The sequence below is a fragment of the Pelodiscus sinensis genome, chromosome 31 (genome assembly GCF_049634645.1).
Source record: "Pelodiscus sinensis isolate JC-2024 chromosome 31, ASM4963464v1, whole genome shotgun sequence".
NCBI classification, from domain to species: domain Eukaryota; kingdom Metazoa; phylum Chordata; order Testudines; family Trionychidae; genus Pelodiscus; species Pelodiscus sinensis.
Window position 1 is genome coordinate 3801955 of NC_134741.1, and position 20513 is coordinate 3822467.

A 20513-nucleotide genomic window follows, 5' to 3' on the forward strand; every position below is an offset into this window, starting at 1 on the left:
CAAAGGACTCTGCCTCCACTCAGCCAGCCCCACCCCACTAACTTTGGCAGAAGAAAGGGGTTGGGGGGGCCTTTGCTCACCCTACTCAGTTTTACTGAGATATTGAGCTTTTGTTCTGCCTCCCTCAACTTGGCTTCCCTCCTCCGCCCCATTCCTGCCTTACGTCTTCCTTAGGCCAGTCACACAAGGGAGGCAGCAGGAGGAGCCAGCCCCATACACCAACCTCCCAGGGCAGGGGAGGCCAAGCCACAAGCCCCCAACAGGTGCCTGGCCTGACCCATCTCCCTTCCCCAGGTTGGCACCAAGGGGCATTATCAGCTGATCTCACCTCTTTCATGTGGGAGTTGGTCTTATCCCAGGCACAGGCCAGGTAGCAGGAGCGGCACTTACCCGGGCACCAAGGGGAGCTACAATAAGGGAGGACACTGTGGCTATGTCTACATTTGCGGCTTCTTGCACGAGTAATATGCAAATGAGGCTAAGCATGGAATATTGCCAAGTCTCATTTGCATACCTAATGAGCCACCATTTTTTTCAGAAGAGGCTCTTGCGCAAGAAGGAGCGTCTAAACTGCCCCTTCTTGCACAAGAAAAACCCTCTTGCCCAATGCCGTTACACACATTACTTTTCAGGAAGAACGGCATTGCGCAAGAGGGTTTTTCTTGTGCAAGAAGGGAGATCATTTTCCAAAAAGGTGGGATGTTTTTTCAGAAGGCCTGTATTCTTCATTTTATTAGGAATAAGGGCTCTTCCGAAAGAGGAGGTTATCCCCATATTTGGGTCCATGTAGATGGGCCAAATGTCAGAAAAGCCTCTTCTGAAAAAAAGCAGTGTCTCTAAAACTGTTCTAATGCATGGTTGCAGATAACATCTTTAAATTACAAAGTGCAGCCATTCCCTATTTCCCTCCAGCCTTCCAGGGTCTCAAGGCCTGTGCAGCCAAAGAAACATGATTGGCAGCTGGTATCCACAATCTTATTGTCAATTGAGTGCAGCGCTCTGAAAACATGGACTCAAGGGAACCAGCTTGTGCAAAGGGTGGGCTCTAGGGCTCTAGGCTCTCTTCTTCAAGCCAGAGTCAAATCAGCAACCTAAGGATAACTTACCAAGCACACACTACAGCCTTCCACACGACCAGCTGAGCTAGCAAAAGGTGTCTGAGAAACGTTGGTTTGTTGGGACTGGTACTTCTACTACTGTCAGGGCACGTGCTACCCCAAGTTGGTGGCATCATAGATGAGGCGCAGAAGAACCCAGTGTCACATTACCTAATTGGAGGGAAGCAGCCAGATCGCTGCTGCACCCCTAGGTGGGGGTGTTGGCCCCAGAAATTGAAATTCCTCCTCCTCCTCTCTACTTCAAAACTAATTGGCTGTGACTACACTGGGCCACTTATTCCGGAAAAGCAGCCGCTTTTCCGGAATAACTTGCCAGCTGTCTACACTGGCTGCTTGCTTTTCCGGAAAAGCAATGACGATCGACTGTAAAATTGTCAGTGTTTTTCCGGAAAAACTATGCTGCTCCCGTTCGGGCAAAAGTCCTTTTCCAGAAAAATTATTCCGGAAAAGGGCCAGTGTAGACAGCACAGTAGTCTTTTCCGCAAAAAAGCCCCGATCGTTAAAATGACGATCGGGGCTTTTTTCCGGAAAAGCGCATCTACATTGGCCACAGACGCTTTTCCGGAAAAGCATCCTGCCAATGTAGACGTGCTTTTTCCGGAAATACTTATAACAGAAAACTGTTCCATTTTAAGCATTTCCGGAAAAGGATGCCAGTGTAGACATAGCCATTTTGAACTTTTTGACAGTAGCCAGCCACGCAGCCTGTGCTCTCTACCTCCAGCTTCCCAACAAGAAAAAAGAAACAATCATCAACAGCAGACAGCAATTACATTAAAGCAACACTATCAGCTTGCTTCATGCTCAGAAGAGAACATTGTCACTCATCCTCATGCTTAGCAAGACCAACCACTTTCAGCTGCATTTCTCTAGTTCAAACTATAGAAATGATCCCTGAAAGTACAGTCTTAACAGCAGCCTGCTCCTACACACCCACACTCACGTGCATTCACTTTCTCCTCATGAGGAATGTTTTCACACAACACTTAGAAAACTAAAGAACAGAAATAATCTCAGCAAAGTGCTTGTCCCATTCAAACACACTCCACCAGGTTTAGAAATCTGTATATTAGAATATGCGCCGTGTCCCTGTTTACAGAAACACGCCTCCTGATTAGCATGTGGAGCACCTGGCAGTCAATCAAAATCTCCTGCTGTTTCTTCCTAAAACTGCAGTTCCTGGGGCTCCTCTAAGTCAGTGGTAACAAACTGCCAGTCCGCAGACCAGCAAGGGGCCAATAACCCCTGTCTGCTGAGCAGAGGTGAAAAATAACTAAGTAGAACTACTTGATTACACTACTCAAGACCTTTTTTGGGTATTTGTACTTTACTCAAGTAATTTATTTTTGTCACACTTTGATTTTTATTCAAGTTATTTTATTTTTTTAGACAATATTGTACTTTTTACTCCACTCCCATTTCCAGAGGTGCTGGGTCACTCACGACTTGCATCGTTCTGATTTGCTAAAGCCCAGCTGCATGTGCAAGCACCAGTCATCCAAAAACAGCCAACCCACAAGCACATTGCCCCTGCCAAGGAAGAAGCCTTTTAATAGCTGCTCCAACACCTTGTCATTCAAACCCAGTATCCCTGTAGGCCCTGCCAGCCTGAGACCTGAGCAAGCAGGGCGGCTGCCCAGGGTGCCGTGCTGCGGGGGTGATATGAGCAGTCTCATGTGACCTTACCTGGGGCCAGGCAGCTAAACAGGAGGGGACCCAGCAGCCGGGATCAGGGGGGACAGAGGCACTTACTTGTGTCAGGTGAATCCTCTGCTCTGGTGGGAGCAGCAGCAGGGTGGGTGGGTGCCGGGGGCAGGGGCTCCCCATTCTCCCTGGACAGAGGCCCCTGTGGAAGCCCTGTGGGGAAGAGGTGGGGCAGGCTGTGCTGGAAGAGGCTGGGGGTGGGTGACTGGGGGGGGGACTGAAGAAAAGGACCCAGAAGCCTGATGCTGAAACTCCCCCTCAGTCTGGAGTTTCACACCCTGACAGATCAGAATAAAGTATCTCAAAGGAGCTACAGCCCCACAGCCCAGCCTAGGGATGGCTCAGCCAGTGGGTTAGAAGCACCGGGACACAGAGAGACTCAGGAGCTGCTCAGAGACAGCCACTGGCGAGAAGCAGAACAATTCCCCGAGCAGACGAGTGGTTCTGGCTCATTTGCTGGGACTTAAGGAGAACAACAAAGTCCTGAGTCTCCTCCCTGTGACTGGCCCCTGCTCAGCCAATCAGAACTGGGACTAGAACTGGAAGGCTGTGTCTGCAGTGGTGGGTTATTGCACAAGAAGGTTTACTGTAAAGCGAGGTAAGAGAGGGCTTCTTGCACAACAGCTCTGCTCTTTTCTACCAGGTGTAAATCCTCTTGCAGAAGAGCGCTTGAGTAAGAGGGCAGTGTGGACACTGGACAGGGGTTTCTTGTATAAGAAAGCCCTATGGCTAAAATGGCCATCAGAGCTTTCTTGCACAAGAGAGTATCCACACTGCCATGGATGCTCTTGCTCAAAAGCACATCTCGCACATGGCAGTGTGGGTGTTTCTTGCACAAGAAGCTGCCACTGCAGACATAGCCAAAAAGACCTTTGGAGCTGAAGTCCAGTCCCCTTCCTCACAGCAGGACAAAACACCACCCACATCAATGTTTCTCCAAATCAGAGAGCTACCAGGAGTGGGGTTTGAACCCACGGCTTAACCACGCAACCATCCTGGTGGCATGAAGCAATGCAGAAGGGTGAAAGTTCTCTCTCCAAACAGCCCAGGGACTCCCTCTCAGAGCATCTGCCCATCCCATCTCTGTGCCAGGGCTTCCCACCGCGAGGCTGAGAGAGCCGCCCCCTCCTTGCCAGTGAGGAGGAAAACAGGGAAAAGGGAAACCAAACAAGACAAAACCCAACATCCCTGGGGATTCTGAGGGACAAAGTCCTGGTGGGAAACCCCCCACTCCCACAGACCTTCACCCAGTATTTTCCCCACCTTGCATTGGGCCAGCCCCCCATGGATCAAGCCAATATTTCCAGCCTTTGTTTTTACAGCATGGACAGCCAAACCCATTCACAAACTTTCACCAGACCAGTAGCATTACATTTCCATGTCTGCAGGGCTTGCCAAGGAGCTGCGAACCCCGCTCACCAGCCGCACAGAATCGCACACTGCACATGCGCAGACTGCACTGAGCAACACACCGGGCTAAAATCTACTCACCACGGGCAGATTGCCCTAATTGCCAAGCCCTGCATATCTGCATACACATTATGCAAATAAGTGTAGATCTCTGCAAACAGTGATCTGCTCACTCCCCCAACTCACACGTGCTGGGAGCAGTTTCCCTGGACCCAGGCTGGGATCAAACCCCCTCTGCTAGGAACAGCCCAGGGCCAGATCCTCCTCCTATAGCCCCAGGGGGGCTTCTGTCTGGGGAAGGGAGGGTCTCTCTTACCTGCCTCTGCAAGGGGCAGGGACTGGGATGGGGGCACTGCCCTGGGAGAGGTTCCTGGGGAGAAGGTTTCCCCTTCCCTGCAGCCAACACTGGGGGAGCTCTGAGACTCCAGGGCAAAGGCCTCTGGCCCTGCAGCCCTGGGGTTAGTTGGCCCTGGAACCAGGCCCCCTGGAGTAGCATTGTGGCCAGGGGGCTCTGACCCACAGGGGGGCTGGCCCCAGAGCCCATGGCCTGGTAGTCTGGTCAGCAAGTGAGACTCACCCGTCAGTCCAAGCTACTTTCTCCCCGGCTGCCGTTCCTGCATGTCCCATGCCAGCGCCGCACGCAGGCCAGTGGGGCAGGACGGGGGGTGTCAGTGGGGCCCTGCTCTCAGTCCATCCCTCACAGGCCCTGTGGGCTGCTCGAGGGCTGAGCCCGTCGCCCAGGCCTGGCGCGGGGATGGAACATGGGGCACGTTTCCCCCTGTGAGCGTGTGCGGGGGCAGGAGGGAGCCACACGGGCCCGACTGAAGGTTTTGTGCTGGGGCTGGAGGCTTGAGCCCGAGCTGCCGGCCTCAGCGGGACTTGCTCCTCCCCCCTCTCCTGCCTTGCTGCCTCCTTTGGCCAGCAGCGCTCAGGGGCAGCCGGGAGAGCCGGCACCAAGGGCAGAGGAGGCCGAGGCACAAGCCCCTCAGAGGGGACAGGCCTGAGGCCTCTGGCTTGCCCAGGCTCATGCCAAGGGGCTTTCTGTGGTGCCGGCCGGGGGAGGGAGGCCAGGCCCAGGTCGGTGGGAGAAGGGGCAGCGCCTGCCAGGGCAGCAAGGGAAGCTGCAGGGAGTGAGACGCGGCGTTTCTGCCTGGATTCACTCAAGGGTCCTTCTGCGGGTGAAGCGCCTGTGACTCCCCTGGGAGGCCGTCCCCTTTGGGGGCTCTTGCCCTGGCACTCGTCAAAAGCCCACCTGGGCAAAGCAGCCTGCCCCAGGTACCTTCCATAGCTCAGCTGGCAGAGCAGAGGCCTGTAGCGGGTGCTCGGCAAGTGACCTTAGGTTGCTGATTCAACTCCAGCTGAAAAGAGAGATTCTTCTCCCTCCCCCTGGCTGCAGGCCCAGCCTTAGGACCAGGCGGCTGCCTTGGGTCTGTCCCTTTGGGGCCTGGTGCTACAATTGACAAAAAGGTTTTGGGTACCAGCTGCCAATCTAATGTCTTGGGCTGCTCAGGCCTTGAGTCATGGCAAGAGCTGGAGGGAAATGGGGAACGGCTGCACTTTGGAATGGGAAGGGGGTGTCTGGGACCATAAAGTAGAACAGTTATAAGGCTGCTTTTATGGAGGGCACCATGGCTTAGTTGGTTAAAGTGCCTGCCTTGTAAATAGGAGATCCTGGGTTCAACTCCCACTAGTGCCTTGCTGCCAGGTCAGTGTGTCTTTTCTTCCCACCATTCTTCAACATGTATCTGGAATTGGTTTTACCTTCAGCTGAGCTTGATGGTGCTCTCACAGTGGGAGTAGGATAGTAGCAAAGAGCAGGAGGTACCGGGGTTTGATTTAGTGAGGCTTAGCTAGACTTGCTAAATCAAGTTCTGGAAGATGGATTGCAGCAGCGATCCCCACCTGAGTGAAGACATGGTCTAATGGTGCAATTAGTTAGATGCCGACACTAACAGCCCCACTGCTGGTAACTCACAGAGGCTACATCTACACTAGAAGTTTTCTCCTTAAAAAAATATGTTAATGAGGGATTCAATTGCATGAGTCACGATCTCATTTGCATATTTTCTACCAATGGGATTGTTGTGCAAAAACAAGCAGTGTGAACATTTTTTTTTGCACAAATCCCTCTTTTTTCACAAGATTCTTATGCCCCCCCCCCAAGAGGTATCCTGATCTTGCAGAAAAAGGGGGTTTTGCACAAAAAGAAAACTTCCACACTGCTTGTTTTTGCACAACAACCCCAGCGCGAAATCAGTTAGCCAGAAAATATGCAAATAAGATCATGACTCATGCAAATGAGACCCTCGTTAGCACCTTTTTTGCTGAGAAAATTCGTAGTGTAGACATAGCCGGAGATTCTGGTGCTGAGCATGCAATAGAAGCACATTATGTTTAAACAGCTGCCATATGAATGTACCTGAAAGTCACAAGGATCAATGATCTGTGTGAAAGGCAGATGGCCAGTAATGAGAGCCCCAGGTATGTTGTGTGCACAAAGGAAGATAGGAATATGCACAGGGCAGTCTGATAATGAGCTGGGTCTACACAGGGCCACTTATTCCGGAAAAGCGGCTGCTTTTCCGGAATAAGCTGCGAGCTGTCTACACTGGCCCCTTGAATTTCCGGAAAAGCACTGATGATCTACTTGTAAAATTGTCATTTTTTCCAGAAAAACTATGCTGCTCCCGCTTGGGCAAAAGTCCTTTTTCCGGAAAAGCTCAGGGCTTTTTTCTGGAAAAGCTCGTCTACATTGGCCACTGTTCTGTTTTAAGCATTTCTGGAAAAGAGTGCCAGTGTAGACGTAGCCATGGTGTTTAGTGTGTGTGTGTAACAGGCTCCTGCCCATCTCCGGTAGATTTGGGCAACTCCTCCACCAATTGCAATACACACTAGGCCGTTCCTTACCCGCTGGGTGTGGTTCTTGTTCTTCTGCACAGCACAGCCCATGGAGACCAAGAACCTGCCATTGGGCTTCCAAATCACACCCTTGTTGAATGGATGGAAACAAAAACCAGACACACAGCGGGTTTGAGCTGGCTCCAGCTGAGGGACAGGTTTGCCTGCTTTATGTGCGTTGGCAGAGGACAGCAATAAGGATTCATTTCATTTAAAGAATCCAAAGAATAGAAACCTAGAATGTAATGGAATTGGAGAAATAAATGTTTCCACTGAATGGTCAGTTGGATTTGAAGTAACACTCATATAATTTGTAGTCTATCACTGAGCTACTCTCCCTGATGTTTGCACTGTTAGGAGTTGAGAAGGGAACAAGAGGCTCTTGTAGCCCACACACCCGTGGGCCTGTCTCCATCACTTCTGCCTCTGCCAGGTGAAGGGAGGCCGCTGGGCCCAGCATCTTTCTACCCAACCAGGGCTGGCTTTTGGGGAGAGCAAGTGGCCACTGGAGCTGCTTGGTCCCCTGGCTGTGTCCATGGGGAGGTGGCTCTGCTGAAAACCAGACTGGTTTTCCTATTGTTAGGCAGGAACCTGCAATCCATGTTTTCTCCTGCTTTTGTAGCCTCTGTTGCCTTCTGCAGTTGTCCCTTCTAATGGGACAGGCATGTTCTTCTCAGTGTTTGGGTACCATGTTGCCCTTACGAAGGCATGTGGCCAAAACACAAGCCTAGCTGTGAGGAGGATTTGAACCTGCACAGGTAAACCCTATGGGATTTCTAGTCCAACACCTTAACCACTCAGCCATCACAGTCCTAAATAACAGTGGGCCAGGGAAACTGGTAAATAATCTCAGTGCCCAGGCTTGATGTCACCTGACACAGAATTCACACGGCAAACCATTTCAATGGTCATGCAGAGGAGTCCTGGGTGCTCTGGTCTGAGGCTGCCTTAGAGGTGAGTTCAAGGGGAAACCTCACAAAGGAGATTCCAGGCAGCCAGGCCTTGGGGGTCTCTGAGATTGCCCCTTTCCCTCCTGGCTGTTGCTAAGGATGCTCTGTGAGGTCACTGCCTCCCAACCAATGAGCTGAGGTGCTGCAAAAGTTCCTTGTGATGTCACTGCTGCCTTGCAGGCTCATGTCCTGCCCCCTTGGCATGTGTGAGCTGATCTCCCTGCCCCCCCTCACTCAGGGCTGGTTCTGGGGCTCACACAGGGAACATCAGAGGCTGCTCAGGGGACCACATTGCTAGGCCAGGGGCCCTCCTGTGGGGCTGTGAGTGTTGCTGTCCCTGCTCTACAGACCCGGCCATAGAGCCTCAGGAGGCTGAAGCGGTGGGAGACACTTCCCTGGTTTCGGGAGGGAGACAAGATGTCAGGGCCCATGACTTGTAGCCAGCTACAGATACCCATGGAAAGCTGATTTTCAGAGGGGTGTGATCAGCCCTTCCTGTGTATCTGGCTTCTTTAAAGGGGCTTCATCAGGAGCTAAAAGTTGAAGAAGGGACATTTAGAAGGGTGAATTTCTGTATCCAGCAGTTTTTGTTTCCTGTTCTCCACAGTGGCCTAATGGACAAAGAACTGACCTTCGAAGCCAGGAGTTGTGGGTTCAAGTCCCACCTAGGGTCACAGTTTTTTCTCAGTGACAAAGAGTTTACCTTCCTCTGCTCCCTGAAACAGTTGGCAAGGATGCTCTACAGCAGGCTGTCTCCCTCTCTGCAGAAGGTGTTCAGACCCCTCCCTAGCAAATGCTGATGTTAGATGCAGATCTGAGTGCTAAAAACCCAGGTATTCAAAGTCAGAATGAAGGAGCACATTTTGCTCTAAAAGTGACAGGCAGAGGGAGGTGGCTGTAGCAGAGCAGGGTCTGTCTGGAGACAAAGCGGAGCCGGAGGATGAGTAGACCCATGAGAGGTAGAGACTCCAGAGCAGTGGGGGGCTAGTTATTTGGTCTGGCAAAGTGACAGAAAATCCCCAGGCCCTGAGCATGGTGCAGGCGAGGCCCATGGGGCAGTTTGCCTGGTGCGGTTTGGGGCATGGAGAAGCTGGGAAGCTCTGTGAGTGGATAAGGTCCCTGGCTGAGCTGTGCCCCCTGCCATGTGTGTGACTCAAACTGTCCCTCGTGCCCCTTTTATGTGTCTGTTGCGCTTCCAGCTTCTTTCCTCAGGCACGTTCATCCGGCAAAGACCCCCCCAGGGATCTTGTATCTTCCTTTGTGCATCTCAGCCACAGACGCTGCCAGAGCTGGAAGGAAATTGCTGCACTTTGGGAGTCAAAGATGTTGTCTGGGACCATAGAGCAGTTTCACTTTTCTGAAAGGGCTATTTGTGAGCTGTGTTTTGGTCAGCTGGCTAGCTCGGTTGGTTAGTGCATGGAGCTAGTAATGCCAAGGTCATAGGTTCAAGTTCTGTGCTGGCCACAGGTAAGTTTGCTGTGGCTACTGTTCTATCCCTGTGAGTGTGTGCACCACCACCCTTTAGCTGTCTGCTATACACAGGGAAGCAGAAATAGGCAAAAAAAACTGTGAGCTTTTCAGGCAACAGGACAGAAAACTGGTAGGAGGAGGCTCCGGCTTGCACAGACCCAGTGGCTAAAAGGCCCTTGGCCTGGCCGGCTTTCCCCAATAGCAGGGAAAACTCTTCTTTTCCCTATATTATGGGGCTACTAATGGGCCTGCTGGCTCAGCTGTTTAGAGCTTGATGCTAATAATGCCCAGGTCACGGGTACAAGCCCCATTCAGACCCCACAACAGCCAAATTAGTTTTGTTTGAGCTGCTCCCCATGAAAAGCGGTGAGAGGGAACCGTTGGCTGTGGGACCCACTTGTGCCTGTTGTTCAGGGTTAAATAAGATCTCCCCCAGGAGGTCACCTGTTCCCTTCCCACCTTGCATTGGCTGGGAATCAAATCAAGCAAGGTGCAGCAAACGCCAGGCACTGTCATTGTCTGGGCCACAGATAAAGACCCTCTTGGAGCTGTGGTCAAATGAGGAGTCTCTGTAGGCCCTGCAGTCCATGCGGAGGAATGCGGACATTTATGGCCACCTCCTCCTACCCCTGCATCCTAGACCAAGTCAGAGCCAAGATCAAGGAATCACAGCAGAGGTATGTGAGGGAGGCACCGCATGATCTAGGAGCGGATGAAGAGCCGTGAGAGGAAGCCCACAGCTGCAGGACCCATTTGTGCCTGTTTTTCAGGGTTCAAGTAAAAGCTCAGCATGGAGCTTTGATGCTCCCTCTTTACACTGCATTGGCTGGGAATCAAACCCAGGTCAACTGCTTGGAAGGAAGCTATGCTCACCACTATACCACCAATGCCTGCCTGCAAAGCTGCTGGGAAAATTAGTGAGGGAAACCCACGACTGCCATGAGGCTAGCCAGAGGCGAGAGGGTGCCTGTGTGGTTTGGGTAAAGCATAACTTCTTGGCCATTTGGCAAAGATCAGGAGTGGTGATGCTGGGGTAGTAGCTGCCCTGTACTCTCCGTGGTGTGAGGAGCCGGGCGGGAGAGGAGTCCCAGAGGTTGTTGGGTGGGAGAGTAGAGTTTATCAGACTTTGGGCTAAGCTCTAGAGCAGCCAAGGGAGAGGTGTGGAAGTGACTTCTGGATACTTTGTGTGGCCGGGGGATGAGGACCAAGAGCCGTCCTCATGTTTTTTGCCATAAAGTGTTGTTTCTGGGTCGTTTGGCTAAGATCAAGCACTTCTGCCTTCCAGAAAGCCATGTCACAGGCACAAGCCCCAGAGACCCCTCCAGGGACACATCACAGGCAGGGCCGGACCGTGCCATTCCGGTGCCCCGGGCTGACAGTTCAATTGTGCCCTGGGGTTGAGGGAGGGCGCATGCGCGGAGTTGGTGGCAGCAGGATGCATGTGCCTGACCCAGCCCGGCTACCAGTGCGCAGCCTGAGGCAGGCCAAGCCTGGCCACCACCAGGTACCCTGGAGAGGGTGGACCGAGGACAATGATCAAGCGATTTGTCTCCTGCCATTGTTCTCCAGCCTCTGACAAACAGAGGCCAAGGACACCATTTTATCCCCTGGCTAATAGCCTTTTATGGACCTAACCTCCATGAAATTAAATTATCTAACATATGGCCCTGCAGAGAAAGGCCACCTCCCCCCACCTAGAACAAGTTAGACCCAAGGTAAATGAATTCCAGGAAAGGTATGTGAGGGCCAGCGCCCCTCTGGGGAAGCACTGAGCATACTGTGAGGACCTGGACCCAATCCCAGGGTGTGGGGAGCCCCAGAGATAGTTGCGGAGTCTGGGATGGAGACACCTTGGCAGCAGCAGAACAAGGCTGATGACCTGCCATGTTCCAGCCAGGCCAACAGGGAGTGTTTCTTGTGGTGTGATCTGACTTCCCACCCCCACCCCTGTAGCCGCCCTGCTTGAGACCAGGGCCAAGGGAAAGCAGGAAGAGCCCAGGCTGCAGCTGCAGCACAGCTCCCCTTTCACCCCTGCAGGGCAACTTGTGACCACAGCTCTAAGCAAACACACCAACTTGAAGTTATTAGCACCTGCCAAAGCCTGGGATTGAACCAGGGACCTTTACATCTTCAGTCTAACATTCTCCCCACTGAACTACTTTGGCTGCTGCAAAAGCTTGTCTGGCCTGTAATTCTCTGTCCGGGATGTTTGGCAGCTGGGCCACCCTCACAGCCCAGAGCCAAGGTTCCCGCTAAGCCAGGCCTGGGCAATACAGGCCAGTGGGCTGGATCCAGCCCATGAAGCCACCCAATATGGCAGCAAGAAGCCTCAGGCAGATTCCCTGCTCGCCCTGCCCCCATGCACAGCTGAGAGAAGGAGCTGCTGGGCCCTTTGTGTCTCAGCTGTAGAGGAAAAGGCTTCATGCTTGGTCCCTGCTCCAAGCTTGTTTGTGGCCAATGGGAGCTGCCTGCTTGAAGCCCTGGCCAGTCCCCACAAGCTCTTATTCACCCAGGGGTATGATCTGTGCCAAAGAAGGAGCTGCCTGAGAAATGTGCTTGGCTGCTGGGAGTGTCTCCCAGTCAGAGCCTGCCTCTGGCACCCCAGCCCCTCCCTTCCCTCAACCCACTGGTACCCCACTTAAACCAAACTCTCTGCCTCCCTGAACGCCCAACCCTCCCAGATCCTGCACCCCAATTCTCTGCCCCAGATCACAACCCAACACGCTGCAACCGTTCCTGCACCCCAGTCCTCTGCCCCAAGCTCCTGTCTGCACCAACCTGCATCCCAGACCCCCACCTCCTCCGTTAATAGCATGGAAAAGTGCAGCCCTGGGAGTGGTTCCCCATGACAACTCATTGCCCACCCCTGCCCTGAAGTGTGCTGCCATGTCTCCCCAGAGCCCTTAGGCTGGCACCGGGGAGGCCTGAGTCCAGGCAGTGCCCAGGGGAGCCCAGCAAGGGTGGAGGGAATGGCTGGAATTTGCGGGTGGGGCCGGGGACTGTTCTGAAAGGCTGCAGGTGCAATTAGACCCTTTTGTCCTTCCCTGTTTCACCCCAGCGCTGAGCAACACTCAGTGTCGGTCTGAGCATCCGTCCTGCTCTGGGACGTGTCTCTGTGGCAGGAACCCGCCCAGGCGGCTCTCGCAGTGAGGCCCCTCCCTGGCAGCACCGAGCAGTGAGAGCTGAGTGAAGGGAAGAGGCAGTACCTGGGTGCGGGAAGGGGGGTGAGAGGAAGGGAAGACTCCATGGACATGTAAGAGGGAGGCTCTGCCCTGGCCAGTGGGGAATCGTTGCCTCTCCGAGGGGCCCAGGCCTGGTGGGTCATTTCCCTAGGTTACTGAGTCGGGGCTGGAGCCAGTTCTGTGTTGTCTCCTTCAACAACCAAACTGAACCAATGGATCTTGTGCCCACCTGACACTGCGCTGGGCTAGTGCTGTGTGTGCCACAGAGCTTCCTGTAGCGCTGCCCATGCAGGAGAGGGGAGGGCAGTTAGAGTCACCCAGCTCTGCCCCTTCTGAAAATGGCAAGTGTTGTCTTAGCAGTGAGGGAGAGGTGGGAAGGAGCCTGAAGTAATCTCTTGGATCACAGCTGCTGTAACATGTGGCAGTGAGGTGAGAAAAATGACTAGGCAGTGTCTATGTGAAACATCAGGCTGGTTTCCCTGAGTGGGAATCAAATCCAGGCCACAGCAGGGAGAGTGCTGGATCCTAACCACTAGATCACCAGAGACACAAGAAGTATACCTTTTTGCTTACCCACATTAGCCTTTCACAGGCTATTTTCTGTCCACTTCAGGATGGGGGGAGGGTCCATTCTCCGTTGCCCAGAGGGGACAAGAACAGCCAAACAGAACATCAGAACAGCCAGACTGGGCCATGCCAGTTGTCCAACTAGCCCAGGATCCTGTCTCACAACAGCAGCCAATTTCATTGTGCCAAGGGAAGCCTCAGGACAGACAGTTATTAAGTGATCCCTCCATTCCCAGCTCCTGGAATACACCAGCTAGGGTCACCTTCCCTGTCCATCCTGGCTAAATGCCATTCATTGTGGCCCCCGAGACTTCCAAAGTTGAGTAGTTCTGAATTAAAGGTTCTTATTAATGTCAAGAACCTCAAGCAATGTAAAGCCAGAGCGCGATAGGACTGGAAAGGAAAATATTTTCATGAGAAGGAATTTTTTCCAAGGGGGAACTTGGAGTTGAACCAAAGACCACTTGATCTGCTGTCAAACACTCTACCACTGAGCTATACCCCCATGGAATTTGGTTTCTACATCCAGTGTTGGGAACTGAGCAGGAAACAAGGCTTTTGTGTAACACGTCTCAGGTGGGAGGGACCCTCACTGACCCCAGATTGTGACTGGTCCTAACAAGGGATTTGCCCTGAAAGCAGCAGAGCTGGGGCACAACAGAGAGTCTTGAGCAATGAAGGGGCTGGAGGGAGCCAGGAGAGAAGAGGCCAACCTGAGAGCCCAAGGGGCCCCCATTAGGTGTCAGCTGTAGGGACCAAGGTGAGAGGCAGCAGGACCCACTTGTGCCTTTTTTTCCCCCAGGGTTAAAGTAAAAACTCTGCAGAGAATCATAATCTAACCTCTCCACATTGCATTGACTGGCAATTGAACCCAGGTCAACTGCTTGGAAGACAGCTATGCTCACCACTATACCACCAATGCCCATGCTGAGCATGCCTGTGAAAATTAGTGAGGAAAGTCCATATCTGCCATGAAGCACACTTGAGGCGAAAGGGTGCCCATGTGGTCTGGGGTAAAGCATAACTTCTTGCCCGATTGGCTAAAATCATGGGGAGGACGAGGGGGGGGGGGTGATGCTGGGGCAGAAACAGCCCTGTCGCTCTCTGTGGTGTGAGGGATTGGGTGGCATAGGAATAGCAGAGGTTTCTGAGTGGGCGAGTACAGCTCCTTGTCTCCTGGGCTAAGTTCAAGAGCAGCCAAGGGGGAGGCAGGGAAGTGGCTGTCAGACACTGTGGCTATATCTACACTCGTGGCTTCTTGCGCGAGTAATATGAAAGAAAAACCCTCTTGCACAATGCCGTTCTTCCTGTCAAGTAATAGGTGTAACTGCCCCTTTTTCTTGCGCAAGAAGGGGCAGTGTAGATGCTCCTTCTTACGCAAGAGCCTCTTCTGAAAAAAATGGTGGCTCATTAGGTATGCAAATGAGGCTCAGCGATATTCCACGCTTAGCCTCATTTGCATATTACTCGCTCGAGAAGCCGCGAGAGTAGACATAGCCTCTGTGCGGCACAGGGATACAGACCAAGAGCTGCCCTCATGTTTTTTGTCATGAAGTGTTTCTCGGCCGTTCAGCTAAGATCGAGTGCTTCCAGCTACTCAGAGATCCATGTCACAGGCACAAGCCCCCAGAGACCCCCTCTGGCCCTTCCAGGGACACATCGCAGGACCAAGCAAGTGGCAGCAAGTGCTGGGCACTCTCATGGTCCAGGCCAGAGATAAAGCTGTGGTCCGAGGAGGAATCTCTGCAGGCCTGGCAGTCCAGGCAGAGGAATGCAGATATTTATGGCCGTATGGCTAACGGCCTTGCAAAGAAAGGCCACCTCCCCCCACCCCAGACCAAGTCAGAGCCAAGGTCAAGGAATTGCTGCAGGGGTATGTGAGGACCTGTGAGCATAGCTCCCACACTGGGGAAGCACCATAGCACTGTGCATACTGCGAGGAACTGGACCAAGTCCTGGGGAACCCCTGTCTCCAGGGTCAGTTGTAGAGTCTGGGATGGAGACGCCTGGGCAGCAATGGCCGTAGCTTCAGGATGACAACCCTGATGACCAGGAGCTCCAGGATGAGGAGAAGGAGGATTCCAGGAACGTTGTGACCCTCACCCTGGAACATGTCCCCCAGATACAAGAGGCCTCCCAAATGTCTTCGGGCACTGGGGAGGGAACATCAGGTGAGTGCTGTGAGGTTGCAACACACAAAGGGCAGGCAGAAGCACAGGGGATGATGCGCTATCGTGACACATCATGCTGATCGTAGGTGGGGGGACACCACACATGTCTGACCTCATAAAGGGCCGTCCCCCCACACCATGTGTGCAAGGCACCACCTGCTCCTGCAGAATGTGCTCCCAGTGGCTAATTTCCTAACACTGGATGCAAACAAGCAAATGTAATGGGGGTGTAGCTCAGTGGGAGAGTGTTTGACTACAGACAAAGTGGTCCCTGGTTCAACTCCAAGTGCCCCCAAAAGGTTGATCAACTTCAATGAAACCTTTGTATCTTCGGGTGTGTCACATTCTGGGTTTCTCTTGTGCAGCGATTACTATAAACACCTAATGTGTTAATGCCTGTAAACCAGGCAAACCCATCTCTCAACTGAAACAAGTTCAAACCTGCTGTGTGTCTGATTTCTATTCCCATCAATTCAACAAAGCTGAGATCTGAATTCCTGTTGGCAGGTCCTTGGTCTGCATGGGCTGTCCTGTGCAGAAGAACACGAATCACACCCAGTAGAAGAGGAATGGCTGCAATCAATCCTTTGGAGTTTGATTTAGCAAGTCCAACTAAGACTCACTAAATCAAATCAAATTCAGAGGGTACCCCACCAGCTTCCAGTAGTTCTACTCTTTGCTTCCTTTGGGTTCCTGCAGTAGGGACACAGCCAGGCTCAACTGAAGGAAGCCAACTCTCGCTACGTAGGGTATGTTTACACTTGTACCCTCTTTCCAAGAAGGGATGCAAATGTAAAGATTGAAAACTGTAAATGAAGCCACCAGGGACACATGCAATGGGCCTGCAGAAAAATGAAACATGAAACAGCTGAGCACTTTTCAGAGAACAGGCCATAGCTCTGCTTGGAGATGCTCCATCATGTATAGATTTTGTGCCAGGCCAGACTGCTGGGAGGAGGCTCTGGCCATGGACTTTCCTCCCCTCTCTGTTACCTCCTGCACCTGTGGCTGAAAGGGACGTGGGCTGCAGGCTGGTCCTGCCCAGCTGCCTTCCCCAGTGGGAGCAGAAAATGCTTCTGGAAGGGATCACACACTGTCCTCAATGCACTGGCCTGAGGGCCTGAATTCTTGCTGCCCCTGGGTGTACCCAAATGCCCCTTCTGTGACCAACTGGGCCGTATCTGGGCACAGCTGAGGGCGTCCGCTCAGGGCGAATTGCTCAACTTCGGGGCTCCTTACTGCCCCCAGACTGGTGACCTCTCCAAACAGGCCACAAACCAGTCCCACAGAGTGCTTCAGCTGCCTGCCTGAAGCCTCACGAGCAAAACCCCTCTGACACCCCAGCAATATCCATGCCCCAGATGGCCCCTGGCCTCATACACAGGTGGGGGGGGTGTCTTAGAACCCAATCCCACCTACCCCGAACAAGTTCTTTCTGGTTCCAAGAAACCAGCCACAGATCCCTGGTCAATTTACCCTTTGGACCTTACCCACAAATCACACTGAGACAATCCTTTAGCATCTAACATCTATAGGTTTATTACTACAATAAAGAAAAGCATCAGAGTAAGGTTGTTAAAGGATAGAATCTCCCAGTTCTCAATGCAGGCTCTAGCAGAGATGTTACAGCTGCTGGCTTAAGTCCTTGTTGCGCATCCTAGGATCAGGATGGGTCCGCAGTTCTTTCCAGCTCTTCGATCCCTGCATTGCTGCCTCTGGGATGAAGTGCTGAGCTGAGTACCAAGATGGAGTCAGCCACATGGCCTCTTTATACATCCTTCCTGGTCTCTTCTTGGCTGCAGCAGGACACCTGGCCAGCAGCCTATCCCCTTGTTCCTTGCTGGCAGCCCTTAGGCTCAGCCCTCATTCTTTAGGTGTGTCCTTGGCCCATTGAGTGCCATTGTCCAAAAGGGCCTCTCTAATTAGCATGTCCATAGGCCGGGCTCTGCCCACTGCTCAACCACATGCAGAGAAATATTCAGTATCCACACAGATTACAGATTCCTAACTACACACACAGACATTATACAATCACATGACTAGCGTACATATGATTAGCAGACAGTGAGCTTCTATTCAACACCCCAGATGGCCCCCTTTTATACCATTTTTGGGGCCAACATCCCCACCTATGAGTGCAGCAGTGATCTGGCTGCTTCCCTCAAATTCGGTAACGTGACTCTTTAGAAGAGGCAGGCTCCTCAGCTCACACCCCTCCTGTCACACAAAGCTTTCAAACGGCGTTGATTTTCTTCCATCTCCCCTTGCTTGTTGCTGGGCTAAAAGAAATCCTGAAACCAGCCCCGTCTCCTGTCACTGGACAGATGGCCCTGTGCTAGGATATGAGAAAGGATTCTAGTGATGCTCCTCGCAGCCCAGGAGAAGAAGGGGGCTCTGGGTGGAAGGAAACCAGGTAAAGCTGGTCCCAGGGGGCATGAGCTGGGGCACCAGTTTGGCTCAGTTGAGTGAGGGGTGGTTGGTTCAGATCCCATAGTGTCGAGGGCAGCGCTCACAACTCGGAACCCTGGAATCTGAGGCCCTATTCCTGCCTCCCTTCCTGGGCTGACCCAGTGGCCGAAAGGGGCTGCGGCTGCTGCTGACAGGGAAGAAGCTGGGAGGCAAGGTGCTGGCACAAAGAGATTCTGGCTGCCTCTTTGCCCTGGGTCTCCATGTGCCATGCCAGCTGCCAGCCACCTTGACCAACCCTCAAACCAGCTGGACTAGCCAAGCACATCACAGTTATGTCCCTGCAGGTGTCTGAGGCACCTTTCTTGAAAGGGCCACTGGTAAAGTGCATTTTGGTAGGATGGCTAGCTCAGTTGGTTAGAGCATGGTGCTAATAATGCCAAGGTCATGGGTTCAAACCCCATGCTGGCCATAGGCGTGTTTGGTTTGGTGACTTCCCTTCTGTTAGCTGCCTGCTATAGAAAGGAAACGGAAGCAGAAATAAGCAAAATGTGAGCTTTGCAGGAAGCAGGGCAGAGATCTGGTAGGGGGAGGCTCCAGTCTGCACAGCCCCAGTGGCTAAAAGGGCCTGGGCCTGGCTTCCTGTCCCCAAAAGCAGGGGAACTGATGCCCAACCACAACATCACTGCTGTTGTTTGCTCCTTTGCTCCTTTAAACTGATGCTGCAGTGGCTACATCAAGGCACCAGCTGGGGGGCAGGCTCTGGAGCCCAAGCCACATGGGGAGACTCAATATGACTGGGAGGCCTGGAGTGTGTGTGTCCTGCACAGAGGCTGCTGCTGGTGGCCTGATTCAGTGGCCCAGCAGCTCAAGTTCCCCTGAACCAGCTTCTCCCCCTGGAGCCACCCAGCACTGCTGAGGCCCCTGACATGAGGCAGTGGGACCATCAGAGGAAGGTGCCAGCCTTAGCCCTTCCTCCCAGCCTCCTCCCCCTCCCAGGGTCTTTCCCCAGCCCCTCCCCAGTTCTACATTTCCCATTTCCCACATAAAAAACAGAGAGTTTGTTCTTTCAACAGGGCAAAGTCCTGTTTGTGTTACCGGGAGGGGGAGAGGAAAGTGGGAAGGGGGTGTTGGGGTGTGTTTGGAGCGGGGGAGGCACAGAGGGCAAAAAATGAGGAGTAATGTTAGTTCGAACCAAGGGGCTGGGTTTGAACTACTGCAGAAAAAAGGACTCTGCTCCTGGAGCTGCCCTGTCCTCTCCAGAGCCCTTAGGCTGGCACAGGGGAGGCCTGAGTCCAGACAGTGCCCAGCGAGGGAGGAGGGAAGGGCTGGTGGCTGTTTTGGGTGCAGCTGGTGGCTGTTCTGAAAGGCTGCAGGAGCCGTTAGACCCTTTTGTCCTTCCCTGTCTCACCCCAGCTCTGAGCTACACTCAGTGTCGGTCTGAGCATCCGTCCTGCTCTGGGACGTGTCTCTGTGGCAGGAACCTGCCCAGGCGGCTCTCGCAGTGAGGCCCCTCCCTGGTAGCACCGAGCAGTGAGAGCTGAGTGAAGGGGGAGGCAGGACCAGGGGGAGAAGGCTCCATGACTGTGTCAGAGGGAGGCTCTGCCCTGGCCAGTGGGGAATCGTTGCCTCTCCAAGGGGCCCAGGCCTGGTGGGACATTTCCCCAGGTTACTGAGTGGGGGCTGGAGCCAGTTCTGGGTTGTCTCCTTCAACAGCAAAACTGAACACTGCACTGGGCTAGTGCTGTGTGCGCCTATGCAGGAGAGGGGAGGGGCGGTTAGAGTCACCCAGCTCTGCCCCTTCTGAAAATGGCAAGTGTTGTCTTAGCAGTGTGGGCGAGGTGGGAAAGAGGACTTGAGTTAACCTTTTGGGTCACAGCTGCTGTAACATGTGGAGAGAAAAATGGCAAGGGAACTGTTACGTGAAAGTTGAGGACAGTTTCCCTGAGTGGGAATTGAACCAAAGCCACAGCAGTGGGAGAACTGGAACCTAACCACTAGAGCATCAGGGACACAAGGCACAAGCATCTTTGCTCACCTACACTAGCCTTCCACAGGACATCAAAGCAACCAGACTGGGCCTTGCCAGTTGTCCAGCTAGCCCAGGATCCTGTCTCATGACAGCAGCCAATTTCATTGTCCCGAGGGAATCCTCAGGACAGACAGTTATTAAGTAATCCCTCCATTCCCAGCTTCTGGAATACACCAGCTAGGGACACCAGCCCTGTCCATCCTGGTTAAATGCCATTGATTGACATTTACATTAAATCATCCAGTTCTTTTTTGGACTTTCTTATAGATTTCATCTTCACAACATCCTCTGGGAAGGAGTTCCACTGGGAGCAAAAATGCTTCCTTTTTAACTTGGTTACTAACCAGTTTTATTCTGTCACCCTGGTTCTTAAGTAGGTGAAAAAATAATTTCTTATTTGCTTTCTGCACCCCTGTCATTATCACATAAACCCCTGTCCCATCGCCCCTTGCTTGTCCCTTTCCCAAGCTGAGAAGAAGAAGTTCCATGAACTCCTGGGAGCTGCTTACCAAAGAAGAGGCATTTCCAGCAGAGAAGATGGCCAAGCCCAATCCCCCTGCACAAAGCCCCAGGAAATACCAGTGGAGACTGGGAAAGCTCCCTCT

General features: G+C 52.9%; 1 protein-coding gene and 6 non-coding genes across 8 annotated transcripts in view; 1 reads left to right on the top strand and 6 right to left on the bottom strand.

Moving 5' to 3' along the window:
• LOC142821626 (zinc finger protein RFP-like) overlaps nt 1-20513 on the bottom strand; it is a 394289-nt gene that overhangs the window by 44831 nt on the left and 328945 nt on the right. The window lies entirely within an intron of this gene.
• Nucleotides 1814-2028, bottom strand: LOC142821662 (small nucleolar RNA U3). The gene has a single exon (XR_012898350.1). It is a non-coding gene; the product is annotated as a small nucleolar RNA U3 (small nucleolar RNA).
• On the bottom strand, nt 10369-10440 carry TRNAG-UCC (transfer RNA glycine (anticodon UCC)). The gene has a single exon. It is a non-coding gene; the product is annotated as a tRNA-Gly (tRNA).
• Nucleotides 11643-11715, bottom strand: TRNAF-GAA (transfer RNA phenylalanine (anticodon GAA)). Its single transcript has one exon. It is a non-coding gene; the product is annotated as a tRNA-Phe (tRNA).
• On the bottom strand, nt 13733-13804 carry TRNAC-GCA (transfer RNA cysteine (anticodon GCA)). The gene has a single exon. It is a non-coding gene; the product is annotated as a tRNA-Cys (tRNA).
• On the bottom strand, nt 14150-14221 carry TRNAG-UCC (transfer RNA glycine (anticodon UCC)). Its single transcript has one exon. It is a non-coding gene; the product is annotated as a tRNA-Gly (tRNA).
• Nucleotides 18275-18348, top strand: TRNAI-AAU (transfer RNA isoleucine (anticodon AAU)). Its single transcript has one exon. It is a non-coding gene; the product is annotated as a tRNA-Ile (tRNA).